Source organism: Cryptomeria japonica, chromosome 4, assembly GCF_030272615.1.
Source record: "Cryptomeria japonica chromosome 4, Sugi_1.0, whole genome shotgun sequence".
Taxonomy (NCBI): Eukaryota; Viridiplantae; Streptophyta; class Pinopsida; order Cupressales; family Cupressaceae; genus Cryptomeria; species Cryptomeria japonica.
The window spans coordinates 557,797,296-557,807,805 of record NC_081408.1 but is presented as its reverse complement, the minus strand read 5'-3'; positions in this window follow the sequence as shown (position 1 = coordinate 557,807,805).

Genomic DNA, 10,510 nt, shown 5'->3' with positions numbered 1-10,510 from the left:
TTAAAATCTCTTATAAGATTATAGCTATCAAGATCTCAACATAGATAAAATTCATGTAATGCCCGCCAAAATACCCTAGAGAAATAAATATATCTAACATACAAATAGAGATAATTATAAAAAACAAAAAACAAATACAAATGCAACATATTAAACTATCATTATTCAAGATCATAAATTAACATATACATTAATGATTAAAGCATCATGAACATATATAACGCAAGTAGAAATATCAACATCGCAACTATCTCTTATTGCATACATTCATCTACACATTTATTCCCTAGGGTACTTCAACGTCATTACTTAATATTACCATCACATAACACATACATATCATAAACCAATTAATTGCTATCTTTCTTATCTCGAAAATCATGAACTTACAAATGCATATTCTACCATAATCCCATTAACTTCCTAAGTTCATTTTAAAACACCAAATCCAAACGTTCCTAAACCCCATTTCTTCACAAACCATCTATCACAATTTAAATCCAAATAGCACTTGTAGACACCTAAAAATTTCTCATTGATCATGTACTAATTATTCCTCTAATTGATTAAATAATTATTTAATTATTTAATTAAGTTAATTAATCATATTCTTCTAATTTTATATTTCCTCATCATCTTACTAATTATTCTATTTTCTATTTCTATCATCATTTAATCATTTTAACCATTTTCTAAATATTAATTAAATATTTATTATTTAATTAATTTTGATTAATTCCACAATTTAAATAATCTTTATTATTTAAATAGATTAAATTCTATTCTCAATTTCTATCTCTAATCATCTAGTCATTAACCATTTTTAAAATATTAATTAAATATTTATTATTTAATTAATTGTAATTTAATCCTTTATTTTAAATAATCTTTATTATTTAATTAAATTTCATTTCTAGATAATTAAATAGTTTCTTTAAATTATTTAATTAGCTAATTAATTCTTCCATTTCCAAATCCCCAAATTCTAATTTCATTTAATTTCAAATTCTTCTAAATTCTTCCAAATTCAAATACATGTGCATGATTTCAAAAACCAAATTGAAAATCAAAGTCAAGTTCTAAATATTTTAAAATACTAAATTGAATTAAAATAAATTCAATTATTTGAATAAATTTCATGCAAGGATTAAATTGAAAATCTAAGTTAAAGTGCAAGCACATGCTAAATTAATTAATTCAATCAATTAAGTAATTAAATCATTTATCTCTCCAATCTCTATTTCCATCTTCCAGTTCTCTTTGTCATCTTCTTTATTTATTCCAATAATTCTTTTTCTTCTTTCAGTTAGTTTTTTCTCAATCAGTTGACTCAATTAATCTATTCAATCTATTCTGTTTCACCTCCAAGTCAGCAGTTCAACTATCAATCTTCATGTGAGCTCACCTGAGTTCCACCTCTTGATCAATCTGTTCCACCTTTCAATCAATCTTCTCCAAAAATCTATAAATTGAGCATTCAATCCTCACAATTCCTCTAGATCATGAACTTCGAATCTTTGTGTCAATTGTAGGTTGCTAGCGCAATATCTGAGAGTCATCATACCACAAAGAGGAGAAGAGCAATGGAAGCCATATGAGATCATGGAATAGGGAGTTTTGATTAACATATTTTACATTCCTATTTCTTAATTGCATTATTTCATTGGTTTTATGTTTGAATTGCTTAGATAGTTAAGGAATTCATGATTGTCCTTATTTCCTATTTAGCAATGATGTATTTGAGCATAGCACATTTTGGTGAACTCGATGTCCTTACTATCATCCTAAGTCCTTTCATAGTTCTCATTTATGTCCTTACTATCATCCTAAGTCCTTGCATAGCCCTCATTTACGTCCTTATTATGATCCTTAGTCCTTGCATAGTCCTCATTTATGTCCTTACTATCATCCTAAGTCCTTGCATAGTCCTCATTTATGTCCTTACTATCATCCTAAGTCCTTGCATAGTCCTCATATGATGTCTTTATTATCATCCTTAGTCCTTGCATAGTCCTCATTTACGTCCTTACTATCATCCTAAGTCCTTGCATAGTCCTCATTTATGTCCTTACTATCGTCCTAAGTCCTTGCATAGTCCTCATTTATGTCCTTATTATCATCCTTAGTCCTTGCATAGTCCTCATTTACATCCTTACTATCGTCCTTAGTCCTTGCATAGTCCTCATTTATGTCCTTACTATCGTCCTAAGTCCTTGCATAGTCCTCATTTATGTCTTTATTATCATCCTTAGTCCTTGCATAGTCCTCATTTACGTCCTTACTATCATCCTAAGTCCTTGCATAGTCCTAATTTATGTCCTTACTATCGTCCTTAGTCCTTGCATAGTCCTCATTTACATCCTTATTATCATCCTTAGTCCTTGCATAATCTCTATTTTACGTCCTCATTATCATCCTCATATACGTCTTCATCTAGACTTCATATACAACTGTCTTAGTCCGTCGTCATTTGCATAATCATCCTACAGAGTTATAGCATGCATCTTAATGGGTCTACCAGGTGATGGTTTTCTCCCCTTCGTGCAACCTAATCTAGTGCCAAACGATGATCAACGAGAAATCATTGAAGGTCTAGCTAACTTAGTCTGAGACTCAAGGAGAAATGCACCCCAGTATATAGGAGTCGAGTACGAGATAAATATCAAGTATAAAATTGCCTGTAGGATTGATAGAGAAATTCTTGCAAAATGTCTAAGAGAAGACATGGAAAAACTTGCATTACAGAAATCCCGAAATACTCAACAAGTCTCGCGTCAAAATCCCCAATAGAGAGTCTAGTCTAGTTTTGCATACCTCATACCTACATCTAGAGTCTAGCATTAGTCATCGTCTTGCATAAAACCGCCCTCATATAGTAGTCTTAAATGCTCGTCACAAGGTCACAAAAGGCAAAAGGTATAATGGACCCAAACAAAGACCAATCTATAAATCCAACTTGGAATATGGACATATCAACTAGTCAACAATCAGGTTCTCAGGCAATGTATACCCTAAATGAATTACAACAACATTTAACAAAAGAAGAAATTGAGTCAACTCAACAAGATCCACATGTCCTTATGATCTTAGATGCACTTATACATAGTGATAGGGACAAATATCTCTCATTGTTATTACAAAATGGGGCGAAACTACCTGAAGATTTTGATGTCACAAAAATCTTACCACTAGGAAAAAATTTAGGTCAAGATAATAGTCAAACACTGCCCATAACATAGATACAAGCAACGACCTCCAGTTTTCCTTAGAATGCACCTATGCAAACAAATGTCGGTACAAATGCAAACTTTCAATCAAGTGCATCATCTTCAGCGATAAATGCTAGTATACCAACATAGAGCATACCGACAATATCAAGTGTCTCAACACCTAATCAAACACAGATTCCTCAGGCAACAAGTGCAACCCATCCTCCGGTTTCCTATTCTATAGGATCAACATATAGTCACCAAAATGCAAATCTAGATCTTACCAATACAACAAGTACAACTCAGCCAAATATGGGTTCACATATCACTTATTTCATGGTACCTAGTGGAACGTACAACACACAAAATTATAATCATGGTACCTTCCAACAACCTCCTAGTTATGCAACCACGAATCCTTTTGTGGGACATACATAGGCACAAGGTGTACCTTTGACCCAAACAGATATTCTGACACAACAATTATAGAATTTGCAACAACAAGTGACGACCATGCAGACTGGTAACAATAAAAAGAGCTACACAATGCAATATCCTTTTGATCACACATTATACATGCCGCCTTTCCCACCACATTTTGAAACACCCAAATTCGACAGATATTGAGGAAAGGGTGATCCTAGAGACCGCATCAGAGAGTTTTTTACGACATGTATAGAGGTTGCAACAAAAGACACTTACTTAATGAGACTATTTCCTAAAAGTCTGGGGGGCCCAGCCTTAGAGTGGTTTTCACATTTACCACCAACCATCACATCATGGGGAGAATTAGCTGAACACTTTATTGCAAATTTCTCGCATAACATTGAAACCCCGATTACTTTGATGTACTTGTGTGCCGCGAAACAATACAAGAATGAAACATTTGCATGCTTCATACAACGATGGAGGGCTCTCTATAGGAGGTGTAAGACAATTATCCCAGAAATAGAGCAAGTGGATATGTTCACAGAAAACTTGATTCCTAAGATTAAATATCCGATACAAATGCAATGTTTAACCATGTCAAACAAATCACAGAAAAAGCTCTAAAATGTGAGAAGGGACTAGTGGAACAAGGTCTTATTAATTATGGCAACACCAACAATAATGACAAATCCACGTTTTGGTCAAAAAAACAAAATTGTGACCAATGATGGTGTTGTAGACGCTAGAACATTAAATAGAACTCAACCGGTTTTATCTTTGAACGAGTCAATTATCAAATTCACATATGGAGAATAACCCTGCTTCAACAAATGTAAACTCTACACAAAACATGAACACAAGATACCCTAGGGTAAATGCTCCAATAAGGAATTACACACCTCTAGGAGAACCTATTGAGTTAGTGCTCAAAAAGTTAATATAGACAAACATGATCACTTTACCGGAAATAAGAGTATATGAACCAGGTCCTTTCAAACCCATATGGTGGAATGATAATGATTTCTGTGATTATCATCAGACTAAAGGTCACAAAACAACGAGTTGCTATAAATTGAAAAACTTGGTCCAAGATATGATAGACCAAGGCAACATCACAATCGATACTAATAAAACCTCAGCAAACACAAATCATACAATATTTAAGGATCCATTTGTTAAGCATGACAAAGGGAAAGCTACCACATCAGGTACTCAAGACAATACAACTAACTACACAAAGGTCTCATACGACTACACTATTCATGCCATTAGCTCAAGAGATATAGTAAACAATGATTCACAAGAAACACGTGATCAAGATGAGTAACATCTAGATGCTCACACAGATGATAACCAAATTTGCATGCTATCAAAGGCACCAAAATATGATGATGATAGAAATATTTGTCTCAGAGACTGGGGGCATGATGAACCATCTCATTCGGGATGGTTTGAAGATGAACTCATAGAACAAATCATGGATGTCAAACATACACATAAAGACTATGAAGGGGGATTTAACATAAACCTTGATAACACAACATATGATACCGACAATACCTGTAAGTCACATGATACAGTGGCTACGATCACCATAACTCCCAGCGACAAAGACTGTGCAGTAGTTACTCACAGATCAAAGGTAACTTTACAAGGAATACCACCAAATCATCCACCAACAGTAGGGACCTATAATGTTGTTGAGCAACTTAAGAAAACTCCAGTACATATATCATTATTCAAACTCTTGCATATTTCACCCACTTATAGAGGTATTTTAGAAAAAGCACTTCAAGATTTGGTAGTGGACAAAGATATAGATGAAAATGCCTTCCAGTCCATGGTAGGAAATTTGACACAAGGCACTCGTCTTACATTCACAAAACAAGACATTCCTAGTGACAGATTGCTCCATAATTACCCGCTACATCTAGAAGCTTACATACATAAGAGAAGAATCAGAAGAGTACTCGTAGATGGAGGCACTGGTCTCAATATTTGTACTTTACAACTGGTTAAGGTGCTAGGATATTCTGAACTTCACATTGACTCATCGAAGAAAATAAATATCAAGGCATATGATGATGAAGAACGTCCCTCAAAAGGCATTGTAACACTACCCATACAAGTGGGACCTATAACAACAGAGGTCACTTTCCAAGTCTTGGACAAAGAACTGGGATATAACATGTTATTGGGCCACCCATGGATCCACACCATGCAAGCAATACCATCCATATTTCATCAGTGTGTCAAATTCCCATATAATGGTATTGAAATCACCATAAAGGGTGATCCAAATCCCTTCCAACATTGCAATTACTTGAAAGAAAGTATGGATAATATGGTCCTCATTAATCAAGAAGCACCTCTCACTACACAACTAGAGGCATTAGCGATCACAGAAACAAAAAAGAATATGCCTACAACGTCCTCCTTACAAATACAAGATATGGGTTGTGGAGAGTATTCTATTACAAATACTTCAAGTGGGAAACAATTGTCTCTATCTCCCAAGTCTTTTGGGAAACCTCAAAATGCAGTACAAAAACAAGACAAAGGAAAAGAAATCATCAGATACACAGACTCATGCTCTTTCATTAGATGGGGTGACTTACAGGAAGAATGCCTGAATGAAGATGTCAACCATTGGATATATAGAGAAGAGGATCATATGACAATACCAAGAATACCCATAGATCAGTATGGCAATGGATTCAAAATACTCCAAAGACATGGATATGATGGTGCCACAGGCCTGGGGTTACAGAAACAAGGAAGACTACAACCTATTGTTCCTAATGATAATCTAGGGAATCAAGGAGTGGGGTATAAGCATGTACCACATATCACAGAAGCAAGACAACGTACCCTTGATATACTAAATAGACCAATGAAACCGTCAGACTACATACCAAAAAGGGATTTGTCCACGCGGGTGCTTCCCTCTTCATCTCAAACAAGTAATCAAGTACCCACATCGCCTAGCATGGAATCAGATGGGGAACACATGAGACAACTCTTGCAAGAGCCTAGCACTAAGTCACAAAATGATGCAGTTGTTGACACAACAGTACAAGCTAATGTTGCAATAGATGGAGGTTTACCACCGACAGATGAATCTAATCCATGGTTATTATCAATACTTTTGCCATGGGAAACGACTCAAGCTCAACCTAATGAATCAGATGAAGAAAGATTGCAAAGGCTTATACCATGCTTAAGAAGGGTGACTATTGTCCAAAGAAGACCAGTCAATATACAACAGAATCAACGACAGGAACAAGAAGATATAAGTGATGATAACTCAGATGATGAAACATACATTGAAAGTGAGATAGACTCTCATGACTATGAGTTCTTATCACTCCATGATTCTAGCCCACAAACAAGTGTCATACTAAGGTATCAAATAAAGCCTACACAAGATGAAAACAAACCAAGTCATTCAAACAATCAAGTCTTCATGTTATCAGAATCTACTATAGAAGGGAGTAATGACTTACCCCTTGTACATTCACACTTGATTGATTGGGGGCAAGAAGGAAAACCAACACTGAATTGGTTTGAAAATGATGAAGCAATTGCAGAATTCTTTGGAGTCAGAGAGGGATTTCCATAAGGTGACCACAAAGAAGGGTTTGTTGTAGACTTGGATAGAACAACATACTTTGGAGAGGAAAGTACCTCTACAACAAAAGATTCATAATGACAAGAGCGAGTTGGGTAACCTTCCTATTGAAAGACAAAGTTCAACATTGCTTATAGAAGAAACTGAAGAGGTAAAAATAACAGAAGGAGAGGTTGCACATAACATCCATATGGAAAAATCACTAAACAAAGAAGAAAAAGATAGATTCATTCATTTTTTCAAGCAAATACCTATCAACTTTTATTGGTCCTATGCAAATATGCCAGGCTTAGACCTTGAATTAGTGTTGCATCATTTACCTTTGATACTAGGAGTTAAACCTTACAAGCAAAAATTGAGAAAAATACATCCAAGTATTGCATTACTGGTTAAAATAGAACTACAAAAGCTGCTGGGTGTAGGTTTCATTTGACCTATTGACTATGCGAAATGGATATTCAACCTGGTACCTATGACTAAGCCCACAGGAGGCATAAGAATCTATACTGATTTCCGGGATCTAAATAAAGCTTTTCCTAAGGATGACTTCCCACTACCCAATATAGATATGATAGTTGATCTAGCAACTGGAAATGAAATGCTATCATTAATGGATGATTTTTCAGGATACAACCAGATTAAAATTGCACTAGAAGATCAACATAAAATGACCTTTACTTGCCCATGGGGAACATACTACTGGAATGTGATGCCATTTGGTCTCAAAAATGTCGGAGCAACATACCAAAAAGCCATGGCAATGCTATTTCATGACATGATCCACAAAATAATGGAAGATTATGTGGACGACTCATTGGCTAAATCACAGACAAGAGAAGGTCACCTTACAATCCTTGCACATATATTTGATCGGCTGGAGCAGTATAATGTCAGACTAAACCCGAAGAAGTGTGTGTTCAGCGTAACAACAGGTAAACTGTTAGGGTTTATTGTGTCCAACAGAGGAATTGAAGTAGACCCTACCAAGGTCAAGGCAATCATAGATATGCAACCTCCATCAACACTTAAACAACTAAGAGGGTTACAAGGAAGACTGCAATCCATAAGGAGATTCATAGCGTAGTTGGCAGATAAGTGTCACCCATTCCAACATTTACTCAGGAAAGGAGTTACTTTTAAATGGACAGAACAATGCCAAGAAGCTTTCCAAGCTCTGAAAGATTATCTTCTAAACACACCAGTGTTAGGATCACCTACTCCAAGAAAACCTCTGTTTCTATATATATCAGCAACAAACTCAGCTCTTGGAGCTCTGTTGGCACATCATGATGAACAAGGAAAAGAAAGAGCCATTTTTTATATAAGTAGAACTCTGATCGGTTATGAGCTTAATTATACTCCTATAGAATGAGCATGCTTAGCAGTAATATTTGCATCTCAAAAGCTCAGACATTACATGCTGAGTCATAAAGTACAACTTATTGCACACTTTGATCCACTTAAGTACCTATTGAGCAGAGCAACATTGACTGGGAGATTGGCTAAGTGGGTCATGATCCTGAGCAAGTTTGATATAGAGTACATAGACAGAAAGGCCATCAAAGGACACATTATAGCAGATCAGTTAGTAGAGGCTCCTTTACAAGACAATCACCTGTTGTTGACAGACTTTCCAGACGAATCAGTGTTTACATTGACTGCATCTATAATGTGGAAATTATATTTTGATGGGTCATATACAAGTCATGGATCTGGAGTAGGGATTCTTTTCATCACCCCTCAAGGGGATTCTATACCTAAGTCATTTAGGATAAATTTTCCATGCACAAACAATATAGCTGAATATGAAGCTCTCATCATAGGGCTTCACACAATTGTACAGTGGAGAATAAAAGAATTACAAGTCTATGGTGATTCACAATTGATTATCAACTAGGTCAGTGATGACTACAACACGAAAGATGACAAACTCATGCCTTATAAGAAAATGGTAGAAGATTACAAGGAGTACTTCAACAAAATTACTTTCGAACAGATTCCAAGGATACAAAACAAGGCAACAGATGCCATGGCTACCATAGGATCTCTTCTAAATATGCCCGGTAATGAAACTCAATTTGAGTTTATTATAGAACAATTGATGATACTGACATATGAGACTCCCTCAACAGAATATGTATGTGTAATTGTGGGTCCAGAATCCCCGTGGTACAATGAAATATATACATATTTACACACTTAGTACATGTCACCGGATCTGTCCAGAAATCAAAAGAAGACTCTTATTCGTCAGACATATAGACACACCATTATAGATGATACATTGTATAGAAAGGGCTTCGATGGAACTCTTCTCTGATGTCTTGATAAAAAAGAAGCGCAAATTTCTCTAAAGGAAGTCCATGATGGAATTTGCGGGGTGCACCAAAGTGGTCCACCATTGTCAGAGAAATTGTTAAGAACGGGTTATTACTGGCCAACTATGGAAAATGACACTTATAAATATGTGTAGAAATGTAAGAAATGCCAAAAGCATGGAGATCTCATTCATGCACCAACACAAGATCTTCAACCCATTACATCACCATGGCCATTTTCACAATGGGGATTAGATCTAGTGGGTAAAACCAATCCTACTTCTTCCAATGGGCACAAGTTCATCTTAACAGCCACTGAGTACTTTACCAAATGGGTTGAGGCAATTCCTCTTACATACACAATTGGAAAGCAAATAGAAAATTTCATGCTCAATTACATTATATGTAGATACGAGATTCCAATGTGCTTCGTAACAGATAATGGGTGTCCATTTAAAAATCAAGAAGTGAAAGAATTGTGTGATAAATTTCAAATACAACAAAGATTTGCCATGCCATATTATCCACAAAGCAATGGACAAGAAGAGGAAACAAATAAAACAATATTGAAAATCCTTAAGAAAGTTGTCACTGACACAGGACGAGATTGACATCTCCAGTTAAATCCTTCTCTTTGGGCTTACAGAATAGTAGTACGTACCTGTACAGGAGCAACACCATATTCCTTGGTTTATGGTACAAAAGAAATACTCCCCATTGAAATAGAAATACCGTCTCTAAGAGTCTCCTTAAAGAACATCATATCAGAGGAAGACTATCGGGTAGCAAGATTACAAGAGCTAGAAATGCTTGATGAAAAGAGATAAACAACGTTCAATCATTTGGAAGGTTATCAAAACAGACTGAGACAGTTATAATAAACGAGTCTGCCCACAAAATTTTGAAGTGAGAGATCTAGTTCT